The sequence below is a fragment of the Lepisosteus oculatus genome, chromosome 3 (genome assembly GCF_040954835.1).
Source record: "Lepisosteus oculatus isolate fLepOcu1 chromosome 3, fLepOcu1.hap2, whole genome shotgun sequence".
Classification (NCBI taxonomy): Eukaryota; Metazoa; Chordata; class Actinopteri; order Semionotiformes; family Lepisosteidae; genus Lepisosteus; species Lepisosteus oculatus.
The window spans coordinates 25329364-25355349 of NC_090698.1; positions in this window are offsets into that span (position 1 = coordinate 25329364).

Consider the following 25986-nt stretch of genomic DNA (forward strand, 5'->3'; position numbering starts at 1 on the left):
AATCAGTTTCTTTCCAACTGTTGCTTGTTGGGCAATTCAGACACCATTCCGTTTTGGGGCAAAGCACTGTATACAGCCATATAGGTCAGAAAACAATGTTTAGAAAACATTGAAAGAACTATGTTCCTAAGTATCACTTCAGCCCTAAAACACAGCCATGCCATCAAAACCTGTCTACATTTTACGGGAATAAAACCCTAACCCTAGCTTCAGGTTTTGCTAGTTAGGGTTAGGGTTGAAATATTTCTCAAAGACCATTAATTCAATATTCTACTCTTTTGACTGGAACGTTTGCTTCTCAGAAGCAAAATATTAGTCTAAAAAGACAATACAACACTGCCAAAACCAAAAGAGTTTGTCAGGAATGGTCAAATTAACTTTTGAAAGGAACTCTTTCATTGGTAATTTTGTGTGAAACATAGTGCTAAATTAATGTACATTAAGGCTTAAGTGGCCTAAAAGTCCAAAACAACTAATACATTTTGGCTTTATTTGTTAATATGCCTATGATTTCAAAGCCTATGCCAAGAGTTTGAAAGTTAAATCAGTTTCTTTCCAACTGTTGCTTGTCGGGCAATTCAGACACCATTCCGTTTTGGGGCAAACCACTGTATACAGCCATATAGGTCAGAAAAAAATGTTTAGAAAACATTGAAAGAACTATATTCCTAAGTATCCCTTCAGCCCTAAAACACAGCCATGCCATCAAAACCTGTCTACATTTTACGGGAATAAAACCCTAACCCTAGCTTCGGGTTTTGCTAGTTAGGGTTAGGGTTGAAATATTTCTCAAAGACCATTAATTCAATATTCTACTCATTTGACTGGAACGTTTGCTTCTCAGAAGCAAAATATTAGTCTAAAAAGACAATACAACACTGCCAAAACCAAAAGAGTGTGTCAGGAATGGTCAAATTAACTTTTGAAAGGAACTCTTTCATTGGAAATTTTGTGTGAAACATCGTGGTAAATAAATGTACATTAAGGCTTAAGTGGCCTAAAAGTCCAAAACAACTAATACGTTTTGGCTTTATTTGTTAATATGCCTATGATTTCAAAGCCCATGCCTAGAGTTTGAAAGTTAAATCAGTGTCTTTCCAACTGTTGCTTGTCGGGCAATTCAGACACCATTCCGTTTTGGGGCAAACCACTGTATACAGCCATATAGGTCAGAAAAAAATGTTTAGAAAACATTGAAAGAACTATATTCCTAAGTATCCCTTCAGCCCTAAAACACAGCCATGCCATCAAAACCTGTCTACATTTTACGGGAATAAAACCCTAACCCTAGCTTCGGGTTTTGCTAGTTAGGGTTAGGGTTGAAATATTTCTCAAGACCATTAATTCAATATTCTACTCTTTTGACTGGAACGTTTGCTTCTCAGAAGCAAAATATTAGTCTAAAAAGACAATACAACACTGCCAAAACCAAAAGAGTGTGTCAGGAATGGTCAAATTAACTTTTGAAAGGAACTCTTTCATTGGAAATTTTGGGTGAAACATAGTGCTAAATTAATGTACATTAAGGCTTAAGTGGCCTAAAAGTCCAAAACAACTAATACATTTTGGCTTTATTTGTTAATATGCCTATGATTTCAAAGCCCATGCCAAGATTTTGAAAGTTAAATCAGTTTCTTTCCAACTGTTGCTTGTCGGGCAATTCAGACACCATTCCGTTTTGGGGCAAAGCACTGTATACAGCCATATAGGTCAGAAAAAAATGTTTAGAAAACATTGAAAGAACTATATTCCTAAGTATCCCTTCAGCCCTAAAACACAGCCATGCCATCAAAAACTGTGTACATTGTATGGGAAATGAAACCCTAACCCTAGCTTCGGGTTTTGCTAGTTAGGGTTAGGGTTGAAATATTTCTCAAAGACCATTTATTCAATATTCTACTCTTTTGACTGGAACGTTTGCTTCTCAGAAGCAAAATATTAGTCTAAAAAGACAATACAACACTGCCAAAACCAAAAGAGTGTGTCAGGAATGGTCAAATTAACTTTTGAAAGGAACTCTTTCATTGGAAATTTTGTGTGAAACATCGTGGTAAATAAATGTACATTAAGGCTTAAGTGGCCTAAAAGTCCAAAACAACTAATACGTTTTGGCTTTATTTGTTAATATGCCTATGATTTCAAAGCCCATGCCTAGAGTTTGAAAGTTAAATCAGTGTCTTTCCAACTGTTGCTTGTCGGGCAATTCAGACACCATTCCGTTTTGGGGCAAACCACTGTATACAGCCATATAGGTCAGAAAAAAATGTTTAGAAAACATTGAAAGAACTATATTCCTAAGTATCCCTTCAGCCCTAAAACACAGCCATGCCATCAAAACCTGTCTACATTTTACGGGAATAAAACCCTAACCCTAGCTTCGGGTTTTGCTAGTTAGGGTTAGGGTTGAAATATTTCTCAAGACCATTAATTCAATATTCTACTCATTTGACTGGAACGTTTGCTTCTCAGAAGCAAAATATTAGTCTAAAAAGAAAATACAACACTGCCAAAACCAAAAGAGTGTGTCAGGAATGGTCAAATTAACTTTTGAAAGGAACTCTTTCATTGGAAATTTTGGGTGAAACATAGTGCTAAATTAATGTACATTAAGGCTTAAGTGGCCTAAAAGTCCAAAACAACTAATACATTTTGGCTTTATTTGTTAATATGCCTATGATTTCAAAGCCCATGCCAAGAGTTTGAAAGTTAAATCAGTTTCTTTCCAACTGTTGCTTGTCGGGCAATTCAGACACCATTCCGTTTGGGGCAAAGCACTGTATACAGCCATATAGGTCAGAAAAAAATGTTTAGAAAACATTGAAAGAACTATATTCCTAAGTATCCCTTCAGCCCTAAAACACAGCCATGCCATCAAAACCTGTCTACATTTTACGGGAATAAAACCCTAACCCTAGCTTCGGGTTTTGCTAGTTAGGGTTAGGGTTGAAATATTTCTCAAAGACCATTAATTCAATATTCTACTCATTTGACTGGAACGTTTGCTTCTCAGAAGCAAAATATTAGTCTAAAAAGAAAATACAACACTGCCAAAACCAAAAGAGTGTGTCAGGATTGGTCAAATTAACTTTTGAAAGGAACTCTTTCATTGGAAATTTTGTGTGAAACATAGTGCTAAATTAATGTACATTAAGGCTTAAGTGGCCTAAAAGTCCAAAACAACTAATACGTTTTGGCTTTATTTGTTAATATGCCTATGATTTCAAAGCCCATGCCTAGAGTTTGAAAGTTAAATCAGTGTCTTTCCAACTGTTGCTTGTCGGGCAATTCAGACACCATTCCGTTTTGGGGCAAACCACTGTATACAGCCATATAGGTCAGAAAAAAATGTTTAGAAAACATTGCAAGAACTATATTCCTAAGTATCCTTCAGCCCTAAAACACAGCCATGCCATCAAAACCTGTCTACATTTTACGGGAATAAAACCCTAACCCTAGCTTCGGGTTTTGCTAGTTAGGGTTAGGGTTGAAATATTTCTCAAAGACCATTAATTCAATATTCTACTCTTTTGACTGGAACGTTTGCTTCTCAGAAGCAAAATATTAGTCTAAAAAGACAATACAACACTGCAAAAACCAAAAGAGTTTGTCAGGAATGGTCAAATTAACTTTTGAAAGGAACTCTTTCATTGGAAATTTTGTGTGAAACATAGTGCTAAATTAATGTACATTAAGGCTTAAGTGGCCTAAAAGTCCAAAACAACTAATACATTTTGGCTTTATTTGTTAATATGCCTATGATTTCAAAGCCCATGCCAAGATTTAGAAAGTTAAATCAGTTTCTTTCCAACTGTTGCTTGTCGGGCAATTCAGACACCATTCCGTTTTGGGGCAAAGCACTGTATACAGCCATATAGGTCAGAAAAAAATGTTTAGAAAACATTGAAAGAACTATATTCCTAAGTATCCCTTCAGCCCTAAAACACAGCCATGCCATCAAAAACTGTGTACATTGTATGGGAAATGAAACCCTAACCCTAGCTTCGGGTTTTGCTAGTTAGGGTTAGGGTTGAAATATTTCTCAAAGACCATTTATTCAATATTCTACTCATTTGACTGGAACGTTTGCTTCTCAGAAGCAAAATATTAGTCTAAAAAGACAATACAACACTGCCAAAACCAAAAGAGTGTGTCAGGAATGGTCAAATTAACGTTTGAAAGGAACTCTTTCATTGGAAATTTTGTGTGAAACATAGTGCTAAATTAATGTACATTAAGGCTTAAGTGGCCTAAAAGTCCAAAACAACTAATACGTTTTGGCTTTATTTGTTAATATGCCTATGAATTCAAAGCCCATGCCAAGAGTTTGAAAGTTAAATCAGTTTCATTCCAACTGTTGCTTGTTGGGCAATTCAGACACCATTCCGTTTTGGGGCAAAGCACTGTATACAGCCATATAGGTCAGAAAACAATGTTTAGAAAACATTGAAAGAACTATATTCCTAAGTATCCCTTCAGCCCTAAAACACAGCCATGCCATCAAAACCTGTCTACATTTTACGGGAATAAAACCTTAACCCTAGCTTCGGGTTTTGCTAGTTAGGGTTAGGGTTGAAATATTTCTCAAAGACCATTAATTCAATATTCTACTCATTTGACTGGAACGTTTGCTTCTCAGAAGCAAAATATTAGTCTAAAAAGACAATACAACACTGCCAAAACCAAAAGAGTGTGTCAGGAATGGTCAAATTAACTTTTGAAAGGAACTCTTTCATTGGAAATTTTGTGTGAAACATCGTGGTAAATAAATGTACATTAAGGCTTAAGTGGCCTAAAAGTCCAAAACAACTAATACGTTTTGGCTTTATTTGTTAATATGCCTATGATTTCAAAGCCCATGCCTAGAGTTTGAAAGTTAAATCAGTGTCTTTCCAACTGTTGCTTGTCGGGCAATTCAGACACCATTCCGTTTTGGGGCAAAGCACTGTATACAGCCATATAGGTCAGAAAAAAATGTTTAGAAAACATTGAAAGAACTATATTCCTAAGTATCCCTTCAGCCCTAAAACACAGCCATGCCATCAAAACCTGTCTACATTTTACGGGAATAAAACCCTAACCCTAGCTTCTGGTTTTGCTAGTTAGGGTTAGGGTTGAAATATTTCTCAAAGACCATTAATTCAATATTCTACTCATTTGACTGGAACGTTTGCTTCTCAGAAGCAAAATATTAGTCTAAAAAGAAAATACAACACTGCCAAAACCAAAAGAGTGTGTCAGGAATGGTCAAATTAACTTTTGAAAGGAACTCTTTCATTGGAAATTTTGTGTGAAACATAGTGCTAAATTAATGTACATTAAGGCTTAAGTGGCCTAAAAGTCCAAAACAACTAATACATTTTGGCTTTATTTGTTAATATGCCTATGATTTCAAAGCCCATGCCAAGAGTTTGAAAGTTAAATCAGTTTCTTTCCAACTGTTGCTTGTCGGGCAATTCAGACACCATTCCGTTTTGGGGCAAAGCACTGTATACAGCCATATAGGTCAGAAAAAAATGTTTAGAAAACATTGAAAGAACTATATTCCTAAGTATCACTTCAGCCCTAAAACACAGCCATGCCATCAAAACCTGTCTACATTTTACGGGAATAAAACCCTAACCCTAGCTTCGGGTTTTGCTAGTTAGGGTTAGGGTTGAAATATTTCTCAAAGACCATTTATTCAATATTCTACTCATTTGACTGGAACGTTTGCTTCTCAGAAGCAAAATATTAGTCTAAAAAGACAATACAACACTGCCAAAACCAAAAGAGTGTGTCAGGAATGGTCAAATTAACTTTTGAAAGGAACTCTTTCATTGGAAATTTTGTGTGAAACATAGTGCTAAATTAATGTACATTAAGGCTTAAGTGGCCTAAAAGTCCAAAACAACTAATACATTTTGGCTTTATTTGTTAATATGCCTATGATTTCAAAGCCCATGCCAAGAGTTTGAAAGTTAAATCAGTTTCTTTCCAACTGTTGCTTGTCGGGCAATTCAGACACCATTCCGTTTGGGGCAAAGCACTGTATACAGCCATATAGGTCAGAAAAAAATGTTTAGAAAACATTGAAAGAACTATATTCCTAAGTATCCCTTCAGCCCTAAAACACAGCCATGCCATCAAAACCTGTCTACATTGTATGGGAATAAAACCCTAACCCTAGCTTCGGGTTTTGCTAGTTAGGGTTAGGGTTGAAATATTTCTCAAAGACCATTTATTCAATATTCTACTCATTTGACTGGAACGTTTGCTTCTCAGAAGCAAAATATTAGTCTAAAAAGAAAATACAACACTGCCAAAACCAAAAGAGTGTGTCAGGAATGGTCAAATTAACTTTTGAAAGGAACTCTTTCATTGGAAATTTTGTGTGAAACATCGTGGTAAATAAATGTACATTAAGGCTTAAGTGGCCTAAAAGTCCAAAACAACTAATACGTTTTGGCTTTATTTGTTAATATGCCTATGATTTCAAAGCCCATGCCTAGAGTTTGAAAGTTAAATCAGTGTCTTTCCAACTGTTGCTTGTCGGGCAATTCAGACACCATTCCGTTTTGGGGCAAAGCACTGTATACAGCCATATAGGTCAGAAAAAAATGTTTAGAAAACATTGAAAGAACTATATTCCTAAGTATCACTTCAGCCCTAAAACACACCCATGCCATCAAAACCTGTCTACATTTTACGGGAATAAAACCCTAACCCTAGCTTCGGGTTTTGCTAGTTAGGGTTAGGGTTGAAATATTTCTCAAAGACCATTTATTCAATATTCTACTCATTTGACTGGAACGTTTGCTTCTCAGAAGCAAAATATTAGTCTAAAAAGACAACACAACACTGCCAAAACCAAAAGAGTGTGTCAGGAATGGTCAAATTAACTTTTGAAAGGAACTCTTTCATTGGAAATTTTGTGTGAAACATAGTGCTAAATTAATGTACATTAAGGCTTAAGTGGCCTAAAAGTCCAAAACAACTAATACATTTTGGCTTTATTTGTTAATATGCCTATGATTTCAAAGCCCATGCCAAGAGTTTGAAAGTTAAATCAGTTTCTTTCCAACTGTTGCTTGTCGGGCAATTCAGACACCATTCCGTTTTGGGGCAAAGCACTGTATACAGCCATATAGGTCAGAAAAAAATGTTTAGAAAACATTGAAAGAACTATATTCCTAAGTATCCCTTCAGCCCTAAAACACAGCCATGCCATCAAAACCTGTCTACATTGTATGGGAATAAAACCCTAACCCTAGCTTCGGGTTTTGCTAGTTAGGGTTAGGGTTGAAATATTTCTCAAAGACCATTTATTCAATATTCTACTCTTTTGACTGGAACGTTTGCTTCTCAGAAGCAAAATATTAGTCTAAAAAGACAATACAACACTGCCAAAACCAAAAGAGTTTGTCAGGAATGGTCAAATTAACTTTTGAAAGGAACTCTTTCATTGGAAATTTTGTGTGAAACATAGTGCTAAATTAATGTACATTAAGGCTTAAGTGGCCTAAAAGTCCAAAACAACTAATACATTTTGGCTTTATTTGTTAATATGCCTATCATTTCAAAGCCCAAGCCAAGAGTTTGAAAGTTAAATCAGTTTCTTTCCAACTGTTGCTTGTCGGGCAATTCAGACACCATTCCGTTTTGGGGTAAAGCACTGTATACAGCCATATAGGTCAGAAAAAAATGTTTAGAAAACATTGAAAGAACTATATTCCTAAGTATCACTTCAGCCCTAAAACACACCCATGCCATCAAAACCTGTCTACATTTTACGGGAATAAAACCCTAACCCTAGCTTCGGGTTTTGCTAGTTAGGGTTAGGGTTGAAATATTTCTCAAAGACCATTTATTCAATATTCTACTCATTTGACTGGAACGTTTGCTTCTCAGAAGCAAAATATTAGTCTAAAAAGACAACACAACACTGCCAAAACCAAAAGAGTGTGTCAGGAATGGTCAAATTAACTTTTGAAAGGAACTCTTTCATTGGAAATTTTGTGTGAAACATAGTGCTAAATTAATGTACATTAAGGCTTAAGTGGCCTAAAAGTCCAAAACAACTAATACATTTTGGCTTTATTTGTTAATATGCCTATGATTTTAAAGCCCATGCCTTGAGTTTGAAAGTTAAATCAGTGTCTTTCCAATTTTGCTTGTCGGGAAATTCAGACACCATTCCGTTTTGGGGCAAAGCACTGTATACAGCCATATAGGTCAGAAAAAAATGTTTAGAAAGCATTGAAAGAACTATATTCCTAAGTATCCCTTCAGCCCTAAAACACAGCCATGCCATCAAAACCTGTCTACATTTTACGGGAATAAAACCCTAACCCTAGCTTCGGGATTGCTAGTTAGGGTTAGGGTTGAAATATTTCTCAAAGACCATTAATTCAATATTCTACTCATTTGACTGGAACGTTTGCTTCTCAGAAGTAAAATATTAGTCTAAAAAGAAAATACAACACTGCCAAAACCAAAAGAGTGTGTCAGGAATGGTCAAATTAACTTTTGAAAGGAACTCTTTCATTGGAAATTTTGTGTGAAACATCGTGGTAAATAAATGTACATTAAGGCTTAAGTGGCCTAAAAGTCCAAAACAACTAATATGTTTTGGCTTTATTTGTTAATATGCCTATGATTTCAAAGCCCATGCCAAGAGTTTGAAAGTTAAATCAGTTTCTTTCCAACTGTTGCTTGTCGGGCAATTCAGACACCATTCCGTTTTGGGGCAAAGCACTGTATACAGCCATATAGGTCAGAAAAAAATGATTAGAAAACATTGAAAGAACTATATTCCTAAGTATCCCTTCAGCCTTAAAACACAGCCATGCCATCAAAACTTGTCTACATTTTACGGGAATAAAACCCTAACCCTAGCTTCGGGTTTTGCTAGTTAGGGTTAGGGTTGAAATATTTCTCAAAGACCATTAATTCAATATTCTACTCATTTGACTGGAACGTTTGCTTCTCAGAAGCAAAATATTAGTCTAAAAAGACAATACAACACTGCCAAAACCAAAAGAGTGTGTCAGGAATGGTCAAATTAACTTTTGAAAGGAACTCTTTCATTGGAAATTTTGTGTGAAACATAGTGCTAAATTAATGTACATTAAGGCTTAAGTGGCCTAAAAGTCCAAAACAACTAATACATTTTGGCTTTATTTGTTAATATGCCAATAATTTCAAAGCCCATGCCAAGAGTTTGAAAGTTAAATCAGTTTCTTTCCAACTGTTGCTTGTCGGGCAATTCAGACACCATTCCGTTTTGGGGCAAAGCACTGTATACAGCCATATAGGTCAGAAAAAAATGTTTAGAAAACATTGAAAGAACTATATTCCTAAGTATCCCTTCAGCCCTAAAACACAGCCATGCCATCAAAACCTGTCTACATTGTATGGGAATAAAACCCTAACCCTAGCTTCGGGTTTTGCTAGTTAGGGTTAGGGTTGAAATATTTCTCAAAGACCATTTATTCAATATTCTACTCTATTGACTGGAACATTTGCTTCTCAGAAGCAAAATATTAGTCTAAAAAGACAATACAACACTGCAAAAACCAAAAGAGTTTGTCAGGAATGGTCAAATTAACTTTTGAAAGGAACTCTTTCATTGGAAATTTTGTGTGAAACATAGTGCTAAATTAATGTACATTAAGGCTTAAGTGGCCTAAAAGTCCAAAACAACTAATACATTTTGGCTTTATTTGTTAATATGCCTATCATTTCAAAACCCATGCCAGGAGTTTGAAAGTTAAATCAGTTTCTTTCCAACTGTTGCTTGTCGGGCAATTCAGACACCATTCCGTTTTGGGGCAAAGCACTGTATACAGCCATATAGGTCAGAAAAAAATGTTTAGAAAACATTGAAAGAACTATATTCCTAAGTATCCCTTCAGCCCTAAAACACAGCCATGCCATCAAAAACTGTGTACATTGTATGGGAAATGAAACCCTAACCCTAGCTTCGGGTTTTGCTAGTTAGGGTTAGGGTTGAAATATTTCTCAAAGACCATTTATTCAATATTCTACTCATTTGACTGGAACGTTTGCTTCTCAGAAGCAAAATATTAGTCTAAAAAGACAATACAACACTGCCAAAACCAAAAGAGTGTGTCAGGAATGGTCAAATTAACTTTTGAAAGGAACTCTTTCATTGGAAATTTTGTGTGAAACATCGTGGTAAATAAATGTACATTAAGGCTTAAGTGGCCTAAAAGTCCAAAACAACTAATACGTTTTGGCTTTATTTGTTAATATGCCTATGATTTCAAAGCCCATGCCTTGAGTTTGAAAGTTAAATCAGTGTCTTTCCAACTGTTGCTTGTCGGGAAATTCAGACACCATTCCGTTTTGGGGCAAAGCACTGTATACAGCCATATAGGTCAGAAAAAAATGTTTAGAAAACATTGAAAGAACTATATTCCTAAGTATCCCTTCAGCCCTAAAACACAGCCATGCCATCAAAACCTGTCTACATTGTATGGGAATAAAACCCTAACCCTAGCTTCGGGTTTTGCTAGTTAGGGTTAGGGTTGAAATATTTCTCAAAGACCATTTATTCAATATTCTACTCTTTTGACTGGAACGTTTGCTTCTCAGAAGCAAAATATTAGTCTAAAAAGACAATACAACACTGCAAAAACCAAAAGAGTTTGTCAGGAATGGTCAAATTAACTTTTGAAAGGAACTCTTTCATTGGAAATTTTGTGTGAAACATAGTGTTAAATTAATGTACATTAAGGCTTAAGTGGCCTAAAAGTCCAAAACAACTAATACATTTTGGCTTTATTTGTTAATATGCCTATGATTTCAAAGCCCATGCCAAGAGTTTGAAAGTTAAATCAGTGTCTTTCCAATTTTGCTTGTCGGGAAATTCAGACACCATTCCGTTTTGGGGCAAAGCACTGTATACAGCCATATAGGTCAGAAAAAAATGTTTAGAAAGCATTGAAAGAACTATATTCCTAAGTATCCCTTCAGCCCTAAAACACAGCCATGCCATCAAAACCTGTCTACATTTTACGGGAATAAAACCCTAACCCTAGCTTCGGGATTGCTAGTTAGGGTTAGGGTTGAAATATTTCTCAAAGACCATTAATTCAATATTCTACTCATTTGACTGGAACGTTTGCTTCTCAGAAGTAAAATATTAGTCTAAAAAGAAAATACAACACTGCCAAAACCAAAAGAGTGTGTCAGGAATGGTCAAATTAACTTTTTAAAGGAACTCTTTCATTGGAAATTTTGTGTGAAACATACTGCTAAATTAATGTACATTAAGGCTTAAGTGGCCTAAAAGTCCAAAACAACTAATACGTTTTGGCTTTATTTGTTAATATGCCTATGATTTCAAAGCCCATGCCAAGAGTTTGAAAGTTAAATCAGTTTCTTTCCAACTGTTGCTTGTCGGGCAATTCAGACACCATTCCGTTTTGGGGCAAAGCACTGTATACAGCCATATAGGTCAGAAAAAAATGATTAGAAAACATTGAAAGAACTATATTCCTAAGTATCCCTTCAGCCTTAAAACACAGCCATGCCATCAAAACTTGTCTACATTTTACGGGAATAAAACCCTAACCCTAGCTTCGGGTTTTGCTAGTTAGGGTTAGGGTTGAAATATTTCTCAAAGACCATTAATTCAATATTCTACTCATTTGACTGGAACGTTTGCTTCTCAGAAGCAAAATATTAGTCTAAAAAGACAATACAACACTGCCAAAACCAAAAGAGTGTGTCAGGAATGGTCAAATTAACTTTTGAAAGGAACTCTTTCATTGGAAATTTTGTGTGAAACATAGTGCTAAATTAATGTACATTAAGGCTTAAGTGGCCTAAAAGTCCAAAACAACTAATACATTTTGGCTTTATTTGTTAATATGCCAATAATTTCAAAGCCCATGCCAAGAGTTTGAAAGTTAAATCAGTTTCTTTCCAACTGTTGCTTGTCGGGCAATTCAGACACCATTCCGTTTTGGGGCAAAGCACTGTATACAGCCATATAGGTCAGAAAAAAATGTTTAGAAAACATTGAAAGAACTATATTCCTAAGTATCCCTTCAGCCCTAAAACACAGCCATGCCATCAAAACCTGTCTACATTGTATGGGAATAAAACCCTAACCCTAGCTTCGGGTTTTGCTAGTTAGGGTTAGGGTTGAAATATTTCTCAAAGACCATTTATTCAATATTCTACTCTATTGACTGGAACATTTGCTTCTCAGAAGCAAAATATTAGTCTAAAAAGACAATACAACACTGCAAAAACCAAAAGAGTTTGTCAGGAATGGTCAAATTAACTTTTGAAAGGAACTCTTTCATTGGAAATTTTGTGTGAAACATAGTGCTAAATTAATGTACATTAAGGCTTAAGTGGCCTAAAAGTCCAAAACAACTAATACATTTTGGCTTTATTTGTTAATATGCCTATCATTTCAAAACCCATGCCAGGAGTTTGAAAGTTAAATCAGTGTCTTTCCAACTGTTGCTTGTCGGGAAATTCAGACACCATTCCGTTTTGGGGCAAAGCACTGTATACAGCCATATAGGTCAGAAAAAAATGTTTAGAAAACATTGAAAGAACTATATTCCTAAGTATCCCTTCAGCCCTAAAACACAGCCATGCCATCAAAACCTGTCTACATTGTATGGGAATAAAACCCTAACCCTAGCTTCGGGTTTTGCTAGTTAGGGTTAGGGTTGAAATATTTCTCAAAGACCATTTATTCAATATTCTACTCTTTTGACTGGAACGTTTGCTTCTCAGAAGCAAAATATTAGTCTAAAAAGACAATACAACACTGCAAAAACCAAAAGAGTTTGTCAGGAATGGTCAAATTAACTTTTGAAAGGAACTCTTTCATTGGAAATTTTGTGTGAAACATAGTGTTAAATTAATGTACATTAAGGCTTAAGTGGCCTAAAAGTCCAAAACAACTAATACATTTTGGCTTTATTTGTTAATATGCCTATGATTTCAAAGCCCATGCCAAGAGTTTGAAAGTTAAATCAGTGTCTTTCCAATTTTGCTTGTCGGGAAATTCAGACACCATTCCGTTTTGGGGCAAAGCACTGTATACAGCCATATAGGTCAGAAAAAAATGTTTAGAAAGCATTGAAAGAACTATATTCCTAAGTATCCCTTCAGCCCTAAAACACAGCCATGCCATCAAAACCTGTCTACATTTTACGGGAATAAAACCCTAACCCTAGCTTCGGGATTGCTAGTTAGGGTTAGGGTTGAAATATTTCTCAAAGACCATTAATTCAATATTCTACTCATTTGACTGGAACGTTTGCTTCTCAGAAGTAAAATATTAGTCTAAAAAGAAAATACAACACTGCCAAAACCAAAAGAGTGTGTCAGGAATGGTCAAATTAACTTTTTAAAGGAACTCTTTCATTGGAAATTTTGTGTGAAACATCGTGGTAAATAAATGTACATTAAGGCTTAAGTGGCCTAAAAGTCCAAAACAACTAATATGTTTTGGCTTTATTTGTTAATATGCCTATGATTTCAAAGCCCATGCCAAGAGTTTGAAAGTTAAATCAGTTTCTTTCCAACTGTTGCTTGTCGGGCAATTCAGACACCATTCCGTTTTGGGGCAAAGCACTGTATACAGCCATATAGGTCAGAAAAAAATGATTAGAAAACATTGAAAGAACTATATTCCTAAGTATCCCTTCAGCCTTAAAACACAGCCATGCCATCAAAACTTGTCTACATTTTACGGGAATAAAACCCTAACCCTAGCTTCGGGTTTTGCTAGTTAGGGTTAGGGTTGAAATATTTCTCAAAGACCATTAATTCAATATTCTACTCATTTGACTGGAACGTTTGCTTCTCAGAAGCAAAATATTAGTCTAAAAAGACAATACAACACTGCCAAAACCAAAAGAGTGTGTCAGGAATGGTCAAATTAACTTTTGAAAGGAACTCTTTCATTGGAAATTTTGTGTGAAACATAGTGCTAAATTAATGTACATTAAGGCTTAAGTGGCCTAAAAGTCCAAAACAACTAATACATTTTGGCTTTATTTGTTAATATGCCAATAATTTCAAAGCCCATGCCAAGAGTTTGAAAGTTAAATCAGTTTCTTTCCAACTGTTGCTTGTCGGGCAATTCAGACACCATTCCGTTTTGGGGCAAAGCACTGTATACAGCCATATAGGTCAGAAAAAAATGTTTAGAAAACATTGAAAGAACTATATTCCTAAGTATCCCTTCAGCCCTAAAACACAGCCATGCCATCAAAACCTGTCTACATTGTATGGGAATAAAACCCTAACCCTAGCTTCGGGTTTTGCTAGTTAGGGTTAGGGTTGAAATATTTCTCAAAGACCATTTATTCAATATTCTACTCTATTGACTGGAACATTTGCTTCTCAGAAGCAAAATATTAGTCTAAAAAGACAATACAACACTGCAAAAACCAAAAGAGTTTGTCAGGAATGGTCAAATTAACTTTTGAAAGGAACTCTTTCATTGGAAATTTTGTGTGAAACATAGTGCTAAATTAATGTACATTAAGGCTTAAGTGGCCTAAAAGTCCAAAACAACTAATACATTTTGGCTTTATTTGTTAATATGCCTATCATTTCAAAACCCATGCCAGGAGTTTGAAAGTTAAATCAGTGTCTTTCCAACTGTTGCTTGTCGGGAAATTCAGACACCATTCCGTTTTGGGGCAAAGCACTGTATACAGCCATATAGGTCAGAAAAAAATGTTTAGAAAACATTGAAAGAACTATATTCCTAAGTATCCCTTCAGCCCTAAAACACAGCCATGCCATCAAAACCTGTCTACATTGTATGGGAATAAAACCCTAACCCTAGCTTCGGGTTTTGCTAGTTAGGGTTAGGGTTGAAATATTTCTCAAAGACCATTTATTCAATATTCTACTCTTTTGACTGGAACGTTTGCTTCTCAGAAGCAAAATATTAGTCTAAAAAGACAATACAACACTGCAAAAACCAAAAGAGTTTGTCAGGAATGGTCAAATTAACTTTTGAAAGGAACTCTTTCATTGGAAATTTTGTGTGAAACATAGTGTTAAATTAATGTACATTAAGGCTTAAGTGGCCTAAAAGTCCAAAACAACTAATACATTTTGGCTTTATTTGTTAATATGCCTATGATTTCAAAGCCCATGCCAAGAGTTTGAAAGTTAAATCAGTTTCTTTCCAACTGTTGCTTGTCGGGCAATTCAGACACCATTCCGTTTGGGGCAAAGCACTGTATACAGCCATATAGGTCAGAAAAAAATGTTTAGAAAACATTGAAAGAACTATATTCCTAAGTATCCCTTCAGCCCTAAAACACAGCCATGCCATCAAAACCAGTCTACATTTTACGGGAATAAAACCCTAACCCTAGCTTCGGGTTTTGCTAGTTAGGGTTAGGGTTGAAATATTTCTCAAAGACCATTAATTCAATATTCTACTCATTTGACTGGAACGTTTGCTTCTCAGAAGTAAAATATTAGTCTAAAAAGAAAATACAACACTGCCAAAACCAAAAGAGTGTGTCAGGAATGGTCAAATTAACTTTTGAAAGGAACTCTTTCATTGGAAATTTTGTGTGAAACATCGTGGTAAATAAATGTACACTAAGGCTTAAGTGGCCTAAAAGTCCAAAACAACTAATACGTTTTGGCTTTATTTGTTAATATGCCTATGATTTCAAAGCCCATGCCAAGAGTTTGAAAGTTAAATCAGTTTCTTTCCAACTGTTGCTTGTCGGGCAATTCAGACACCATTCCGTTTTGGGGCAAAGCACTGTATACAGCCATATAGGTCAGAAAAAAATGATTAGAAAACATTGAAAGAACTATATTCCTAAGTATCCCTTCAGCCTTAAAACACAGCCATGCCATCAAAACCTGTCTACATTTTACGGGAATAAAACCCTAACCCTAGCTTCGGGTTTTGCTAGTTAGGGTTAGGGTTGAAATATTTCTCAAAGACCATTTATTCAATATTCTACTCATTTGACTGGAACGTTTGCTTCTCAGAAGCAAAATATTAGTCTAAAAAGACAATACAACACTGCCAAAACCAAAAGAGTGTGTCAGGAATGGTCAAATTAACTTTTGAAAGGAACTCTTTCATTGGAAATTTTGTGTGAAACATAGTGCTAAATTAATGTACATTAAGGCTTAAGTGGCCTAAAAGTCCAAAACAACTAATACATTTTGGCTTTATTTGTTAATATGCCTATGATTTCAAAGCCCATGCCAAGAGTTTGAAAGTTAAATCAGTTTCTTTCCAACTGTTGCTTGTCGGGCAATTCAGACACCATTCCGTTTTGGGGCAAAGCACTGTATACAGCCATATAGGTCAGAAAAAAATGTTTAGAAAACATTGAAAGAACTATATTCCTAAGTATCCCTTCAGCCCTAAAACACAGCCATGCCATCAAAACCTGTCTACATTGTATGGGAATAAAACCCTAACCCTAGCTTCGGGTTTTGCTAGTTAGGGTTAGGGTTGAAATATTTCTCAAAGACCATTTATTCAATATTCTACTCTTTTGACTGGAACGTTTGCTTCTCAGAAGCAAAATATTAGTCTAAAAAGACAATACAACACTGCCAAAACCAAAAGAGTTTGTCAGGAATGGTCAAATTAACTTTTGAAAGGAACTCTTTCATTGGAAATTTTGTGTGAAACATAGTGCTAAATTAATGTACATTAAGGCTTAAGTGGCCTAAAAGTCCAAAACAACTAATACATTTTGGCTTTATTTGTTAATATGCCTATCATTTCAAAGCCCATGCCAAGAGTTTGAAAGTTAAATCAGTTTCTTTCCAACTGTTGCTTGTCGGGCAATTCAGACACCATTCCGTTTTGGGGCAAAGCACTGTATACAGCCATATAGGTCAGAAAAAAATGATTAGAAAACATTGAAAGAACTATATTCCTAAGTATCCCTTCAGCCCTAAAACACAGCCATGCCATCAAAACCTGTCTACATTGTATGGGAATAAAACCCTAACCCTAGCTTCGGGTTTTGCTAGTTAGGGTTAGGGTTGAAATATTTCTCAAAGACCATTTATTCAATATTCTACTCTTTTGACTGGAACGTTTGCTTCTCAGAAGCAAAATATTAGTCTAAAAAGACAATACAACACTGCAAAAACCAAAAGAGTTTGTCAGGAATGGTCAAATTAACTTTTGAAAGGAACTCTTTCATTGGAAATTTTGTGTGAAACATAGTGCTAAATTAATGTACATTAAGGCTTAAGTGGCCTAAAAGTCCAAAACAACTAATACATTTTGACTTTATTTGTTAATATGCCTATCATTTCAAAGCCCATGCCAAGAGTTTGAAAGTTAAATCAGTTTCTTTCCAACTGTTGCTTGTCGGGCAATTCAGACACCATTCCGTTTGGGGCTAAGCACTGTATACAGCCATATAGGTCAGAAAAAAATGTTTAGAAAACATTGAAAGAACTATATTCCTAAGTATCCCTTCAGCCCTAAAACACAGCCATGCCATCAAAACCTGTCTACATTGTATGGGAAATGAAACCCTAACCCTAGCTTCGGGTTTTGCTAGTTAGGGTTAGGGTTGAAATATTTCTCAAAGACCATTTATTCAATATTCTACTCATTTGACTGGAACGTTTGCTTCTCAGAAGCAAAATATTAGTCTAAAAAGACAATACAACACTGCCAAAACCAAAAGAGTGTGTCAGGAATGGTCAAATTAACTTTTGAAAGGAACTCTTTCATTGGAAATTTTGTGTGAAACATAGTGCTAAATTAATGTACATTAAGGCTTAAGTGGCCTAAAAGTCCAAAACAACTAATACATTTTGGCTTTATTTGTTAATATGCCTATCATTTCAAAGCCCATGCCAAGAGTTTGAAAGTTAAATCAGTTTCTTTCCAACTGTTGCTTGTCGGGCAATTCAGACACCATTCCGTTTTGGGGCAAAGCACTGTATACAGCCATATAGGTCAGAAAAAAATGTTTAGAAAACATTGCAAGAACTATATTCCTAAGTATCCCTTCAGCCCTAAAACACAGCTATGCCATCAAAACCTGTCTACATTTTACGGGAATAAAACCCTAACCCTAGCTTCGGGTTTTGCTAGTTAGGGTTAGGGTTGAAATATTTCTCAAAGACCATTAATTCAATATTCTACTCATTTGACTGGAACGTTTGCTTCTCAGAAGCAAAATATTAGTCTAAAAAGACAATACAACACTGCCAAAACCAAAAGAGTGTGTCAGGAATGGTCAAATTAACTTTTGAAAGGAACTCTTTCATTGGAAATTTTGTGTGAAACATAGTGCTAAATTAATGTACATTAAGGCTTAAGTGGCCTAAAAGTCCAAAACAACTAATACATTTTGGCTTTATTTGTTAATATGCCTATGATTTCAAAGCCCATGCCAAGAGTTTGAAAGTTAAATCAGTTTCTTTCCAACTGTTGCTTGTCGGGCAATTCAGACACCATTCCGTTTTGGGGCAAAGCACTGTATACAGCCATATAGGTCAGAAAAAAATGTTTAGAAAACATTGAAAGAACTATATTCCTAAGTAACCCTTCAGCCCTAAAACACAGCCATGCCATCAAAACCTGTCTACATTTTACGGGAATAAAACCCTAACCCTAGCTTCGGATTTTGCTAGTTAGGGTTAGGGTTGAAATATTTCTCAAAGACCATTAATTCAATATTCTACTCATTTGACTGGAACGTTTGCTTCTCAGAAGCAAAATATTAGTCTAAAAAGACAATACAACACTGCAAAAACCAAAAGAGTATGTCAGGAATGGTCAAATTAACTTTTGAAAGGAACTCTTTCATTGGAAATTTTGTGTGAAACATAGTGCTAAATTAATGTACATTAAGGCTTAAGTGGCCTAAAAGTCCAAAACAACTAATACATTTTGGCTTTATTTGTTAATATGCCTATGATTTCAAAGCCCATGCCAAGAGTTTGAAAGTTAAATCAGTTTCTTTCCAACTGTTGCTTGTCGGGCAATTCAGACACCATTCCGTTTTGGGGCAAAGCACTGTATACAGCCATATAGGTCAGAAAAAAATGTTTAGAAAACATTGAAAGAACTATATTCCTAAGTATCCCTTCAGCCCTAAAACACAGCCATGCCATCAAAAACTGTGTACATTGTATGGGAAATGAAACCCTAACCCTAGCTTCGGGTTTTGCTAGTTAGGGTTAGGGTTGAAATATTTCTCAAAGACCATTAATTCAATATTCTACTCATTTGACTGGAACGTTTGCTTCTCAGAAGCAAAATATTAGTCTAAAAAGACAATACAACACTGCCAAAACCAAAAGAGTGTGTCAGGAATGGTCAAATTAACTTTTGAAAGGAACTCTTTCATTGGAAATTTTGTGTGAAACATAGTGCTAAATTAATGTACATTAAGGCTTAAGTGGCCTAAAAGTCCAAAACAACTAATACGTTTTGGCTTCATTTGTTAATATGCCTATGATTTCAAAGCCCATGCCTAGAGTTTGAAAGTTAAATCAGTGTCTTTCCAACTGTTGCTTGTCGGGCAATTCAGACACCATTCCGTTTTGGGGCAAAGCACTGTATACAGCCATATAGGTCAGAAAAAAATGTTTAGAAAACATTGAAAGAACTATATTCCTAAGTATCCCTTCAGCCCTAAAACACAGCCATGCCATCAAAACCTGTCTACATTTTACGGGAATAAAACCCTAACCCTAGCTTCGGGTTTTGCTAGTTAGGGTTAGGGTTGAAATATTTCTCAAAGACCATTAATTCAATATTCTACTCATTTGACTGGAACGTTTACTTCTCAGAAGCAAAATATTAGTCTAAAAAGACAATACAACACTGCAAAAACCAAAAGAGTATGTCAGGAATGGTCAAATTAACTTTTGAAAGGAACTCTTTCATTGGAAATTTTGTGTGAAACATAGTGCTAAATTAATGTACATTAAGGCTTAAGTGGCCTAAAAGTCCAAAACAACTAATACATTTTGGCTTTATTTGTTAATATGCCTATGATTTCAAAGCCCATGCCAAGAGTTTGAAAGTTAAATCAGTTTCTTTCCAACTGTTGCTTGTCGGGCAATTCAGACACCATTCCGTTTTGGGGCAAAGCACTGTATACAGCCATATAGGTCAGAAAAAAATGTTTAGAAAACATTGAAAGAACTATATTCCTAAGTATCCCTTCAGCCCTAAAACACAGCCATGCCATCAAAAACTGTGTACATTGTATGGGAAATGAAACCCTAACCCTAGCTTCGGGTTTTGCTAGTTAGGGTTAGGGTTGAAATATTTCTCAAAGACCATTTATTCAATATTCTACTCATTTGACTGGAACGTTTGCTTCTCAGAAGCAAAATATTAGTCTAAAAAGACAATACAACACTGCCAAAACCAAAAGAGTGTGTCAGGAATGGTCAAATTAACTTTTGAAAGGAACTCTTTCATTGGAAATTTTGTGTGAAACATAGTGCTAAATTAATGTACATTAAGGCTTAAGTGGCCTAAAAGTCCAAAACAACTAATACATTTTGGCTTTATTTGTTAATATGCCAATGATTTCAAAGCCCATGCCAAGAGTTTGAAAGTTAAATCAGTTTCTTTCCAACTGTTGCTTGTCGGGCAATTCAGACACCATTCCGTTTTGGGGCAAAGCACTGTATACAGCCATATAGGTCAGAAAAAAATGTTTAGAAAACATTGAAAGAACTATATTCCTAAGTATCCCTTCAGCCCTAAAACACAGCCATGCCATCAAAACCTGTCTACATTGTATGGGAATAAAACCCTAACCCTAGCTTCGGGTTTTGCTAGTTAGGGTTAGGGTTGAAATATTTCTCAAAGACCATTTATTCAATATTCTACTCTTTTGACTGGAACGTTTGCTTCTCAGAAGCAAAATATTAGTCTAAAAAGACAATACAACACTGCAAAAACCAAAAGAGTTTGTCAGGAATGGTCAAATTAACTTTTGAAAGGAACTCTTTCATTGGAAATTTTGTGTGAAACATAGTGCTAAATTAATGTACATTAAGGCTTAAGTGGCCTAAAAGTCCAAAACAACTAATACATTTTGGCTTTATTTGTTAATATGCCTATCATTTCAAAGCCCATGCCAAGAGTTTGAAAGTTAAATCAGTTTCTCTCCAACTGTTGCTTGTCGGCAATTCAGACACCATTCCGTTTGGGGCAAAGCACTGTATACAGCCATATAGGTCAGAAAAAAATGTTTAGAAAACATTGAAAGAACTATATTCCTAAGTATCCCTTCAGCCCTAAAACACAGCCATGCCATTAAAACCTGTCTACATTTTACGGGAATAAAACCCTAACCCTAGCTTCGGGTTTTGCTAGTTAGGGTTAGGGTTGAAATATTTCTCAAAGCCCATTAATTCAATATTCTACTCATTTGACTGGAACGTTTGCTTCTCAGAAGTAAAATATTAGTCTAAAAAGAAAATAAAACACTGCCAAAACCAAAAGAGTGTGTCAGGAATGGTCAAATTAACTTTTGAAAGGAACTCTTTCATTGGAAATTTTTTGTGAAACATCGTGGTATATAAATGTACATTAAGGCTTAAGTGGCCTAAAAGTCCAAAACAACTAATACGTTTTGGCTTTATTTGTTAATATGCCTATGATTTCAAAGCCCATGCCTAGAGTTTGAAAGTTAAATCAGTGTCTTTCCAACTGTTGCTTGTCGGGCAATTCAGACACCATTCCGTTTTGGGGCAAAGCACTGTATACAGCCATATAGGTCAGAAAAAAATGTTTAGAAAACATTGAAAGAACTATATTCCTAAGTATCCCTTCAGCCCTAAAACACAGCCATGCCATCAAAACCTGTCTACATTTTACGGGAATAAAACCCTAACCCTAGCTTCGGGTTTTGCTAGTTAGGGTTAGGGTTGAAATATTTCTCAAAGACCATTAATTCAATATTCTACTCATTTGACTGGAACGTTTACTTCTCAGAAGCAAAATATTAGTCTAAAAAGACAATACAACACTGCAAAAACCAAAAGAGTATGTCAGGAATGGTCAAATTAACTTTTGAAAGGAACTCTTTCATTGGAAATTTTGTGTGAAACATAGTGCTAAATTAATGTACATTAAGGCTTAAGTGGCCTAAAAGTCCAAAACAACTAATACATTTTGGCTTTATTTGTTAATATGCCTATGATTTCAAAGCCCATGCCAAGAGTTTGAAAGTTAAATCAGTTTCTTTCCAACTGTTGCTTGTCGGGCAATTCAGACACCATTCCGTTTTGGGGCAAAGCACTGTATACAGCCATATAGGTCAGAAAAAAATGTTTAGAAAACATTGAAAGAACTATATTCCTAAGTATCCCTTCAGCCCTAAAACACAGCCATGCCATCAAAAACTGTGTACATTGTATGGGAAATGAAACCCTAACCCTAGCTTCGGGTTTTGCTAGTTAGGGTTAGGGTTGAAATATTTCTCAAAGACCATTTATTCAATATTCTACTCATTTGACTGGAACGTTTGCTTCTCAGAAGCAAAATATTAGTCTAAAAAGACAATACAACACTGCCAAAACCAAAAGAGTGTGTCAGGAATGGTCAAATTAACTTTTGAAAGGAACTCTTTCATTGGAAATTTTGTGTGAAACATAGTGCTAAATTAATGTACATTAAGGCTTAAGTGGCCTAAAAGTCCAAAACAACTAATACATTTTGGCTTTATTTGTTAATATGCCAATGATTTCAAAGCCCATGCCAAGAGTTTGAAAGTTAAATCAGTTTCTTTCCAACTGTTGCTTGTCGGGCAATTCAGACACCATTCCGTTTTGGGGCAAAGCACTGTATACAGCCATATAGGTCAGAAAAAAATGTTTAGAAAACATTGAAAGAACTATATTCCTAAGTATCCCTTCAGCCCTAAAACACAGCCATGCCATCAAAACCTGTCTACATTGTATGGGAATAAAACCCTAACCCTAGCTTCGGGTTTTGCTAGTTAGGGTTAGGGTTGAAATATTTCTCAAAGACCATTTATTCAATATTCTACTCTTTTGACTGGAACGTTTGCTTCTCAGAAGCAAAATATTAGTCTAAAAAGACAATACAACACTGCAAAAACCAAAAGAGTTTGTCAGGAATGGTCAAATTAACTTTTGAAAGGAACTCTTTCATTGGAAATTTTGTGTGAAACATAGTGCTAAATTAATGTACATTAAGGCTTAAGTGGCCTAAAAGTCCAAAACAACTAATACATTTTGGCTTTATTTGTTAATATGCCTATCATTTCAAAGCCCATGCCAAGAGTTTGAAAGTTAAATCAGTTTCTCTCCAACTGTTGCTTGTCGGCAATTCAGACACCATTCCGTTTGGGGCAAAGCACTGTATACAGCCATATAGGTCAGAAAAAAATGTTTAGAAAACATTGAAAGAACTATATTCCTAAGTATCCCTTCAGCCCTAAAACACAGCCATGCCATTAAAACCTGTCTACATTTTACGGGAATAAAACCCTAACCCTAGCTTCGGGTTTTGCTAGTTAGGGTTAGGGTTGAAATATTTCTCAAAGCCCATTAATTCAATATTCTACTCATTTGACTGGAACGTTTGCTTCTCAGAAGTAAAATATTAGTCTAAAAAGAAAATAAAACACTGCCAAAACCAAAAGAGTGTGTCAGGAATGGTCAAATTAACTTTTGAAAGGAACTCTTTCATTGGAAATTTTTTGTGAAACATCGTGGTATATAAATGTACATTAAGGCTTAAGTGGCCTAAAAGTCCAAAACAACTAATACGTTTTGGCTTTATTTGTTAATATGCCTATGATTTCAAAGCCCATGCCTAGAGTTTGAAAGTTAAATCAGTGTCTTTCCAACTGTTGCTTGTCGGGCAATTCAGACACCATTCCGTTTTGGGGCAAAGCACTGTATACAGCCATATAGGTCAGAAAAAAATGTTTAGAAAACATTGAAAGAACTATATTCCTAAGTATCCCTTCAGCCCTAAAACACAGCCATGCCATCAAAACCTGTCTACATTTTACGGGAATAAAACCCTAACCCTAGCTTCGGGTTTTGCTAGTTAGGGTTAGGGTTGAAATATTTCTCAAAGACCATTAATTCAATATTCTACTCATTTGACTGGAACGTTTACTTCTCAGAAGCAAAATATTAGTCTAAAAAGACAATACAACACTGCAAAAACCAAAAGAGTATGTCAGGAATGGTCAAATTAACTTTTGAAAGGAACTCTTTCATTGGAAATTTTGTGTGAAACATAGTGCTAAATTAATGTACATTAAGGCTTAAGTGGCCTAAAAGTCCAAAACAACTAATACATTTTGGCTTTATTTGTTAATATGCCTATGATTTCAAAGCCCATGCCAAGAGTTTGAAAGTTAAATCAGTTTCTTTCCAACTGTTGCTTGTCGGGCAATTCAGACACCATTCCGTTTTGGGGCAAAGCACTGTATACAGCCATATAGGTCAGAAAAAAATGTTTAGAAAACATTGAAAGAACTATATTCCTAAGTATCCCTTCAGCCCTAAAACACAGCCATGCCATCAAAAACTGTGTACATTGTATGGGAAATGAAACCCTAACCCTAGCTTCGGGTTTTGCTAGTTAGGGTTAGGGTTGAAATATTTCTCAAAGACCATTTATTCAATATTCTACTCATTTGACTGGAACGTTTGCTTCTCAGAAGCAAAATATTAGTCTAAAAAGACAATACAACACTGCCAAAACCAAAAGAGTGTGTCAGGAATGGTCAAATTAACTTTTGAAAGGAACTCTTTCATTGGAAATTTTGTGTGAAACATAGTGCTAAATTAATGTACATTAAGGCTTAAGTGGCCTAAAAGTCCAAAACAACTAATACATTTTGGCTTTATTTGTTAATATGCCAATGATTTCAAAGCCCATGCCAAGAGTTTGAAAGTTAAATCAGTTTCTTTCCAACTGTTGCTTGTCGGGCAATTCAGACACCATTCCGTTTTGGGGCAAAGCACTGTATACAGCCATATAGGTCAGAAAAAAATGTTTAGAAAACATTGAAAGAACTATATTCCTAAGTATCCCTTCAGCCCTAAAACACAGCCATGCCATCAAAACCTGTCTACATTGTATGGGAATAAAACCCTAACCCTAGCTTCGGGTTTTGCTAGTTAGGGTTAGGGTTGAAATATTTCTCAAAGACCATTTATTCAATATTCTACTCTTTTGACTGGAACGTTTGCTTCTCAGAAGCAAAATATTAGTCTAAAAAGACAATACAACACTGCCAAAACCAAAAGAGTTTGTCAGAAATGGTCAAATTAACTTTTGAAAGGAACTCTTTCATTGGAAATTTTGTGTGAAACATAGTGCTAAATTAATGTACATTAAGGCTTAAGTGGCCTAAAAGTCCAAAACAACTAATACATTTTGGCTTTATTTGTTAATATGCCTATCATTTCAAAGCCCATGCCAAGAGTTTGAAAGTTAAATCAGTTTCTTTCCAACTGTTGCTTGTCGGGCAATTCAGACACCATTCCGTTTTGGGGCAAAGCACTGTATACAGCCATATAGGTCAGAAAAAAATGATTAGAAAACATTGAAAGAACTATATTCCTAAGTATCCCTTCAGCCCTAAAACACAGCCATGCCATCAAAACCTGTCTACATTGTATGGGAAATGAAACCCTAACCCTAGCTTCGGGTTTTGCTAGTTAGGGTTAGGGTTGAAATATTTCTCAAAGACCATTTATTCAATATTCTACTCATTTGACTGGAACGTTTGCTTCTCAGAAGCAAAATATTAGTCTAAAAAGACAATACAACACTGCCAAAACCAAAAGAGTGTGTCAGGAATGGTCAAATTAACTTTTGAAAGGAACTCTTTCATTGGAAATTTTTTGTGAAACATCGTGGTATATAAATGTACATTAAGGCTTAAGTGGCCTAAAAGTCCAAAACAACTAATACGTTTTGGCTTTATTTGTTAATATGCCTATGATTTCAAAGCC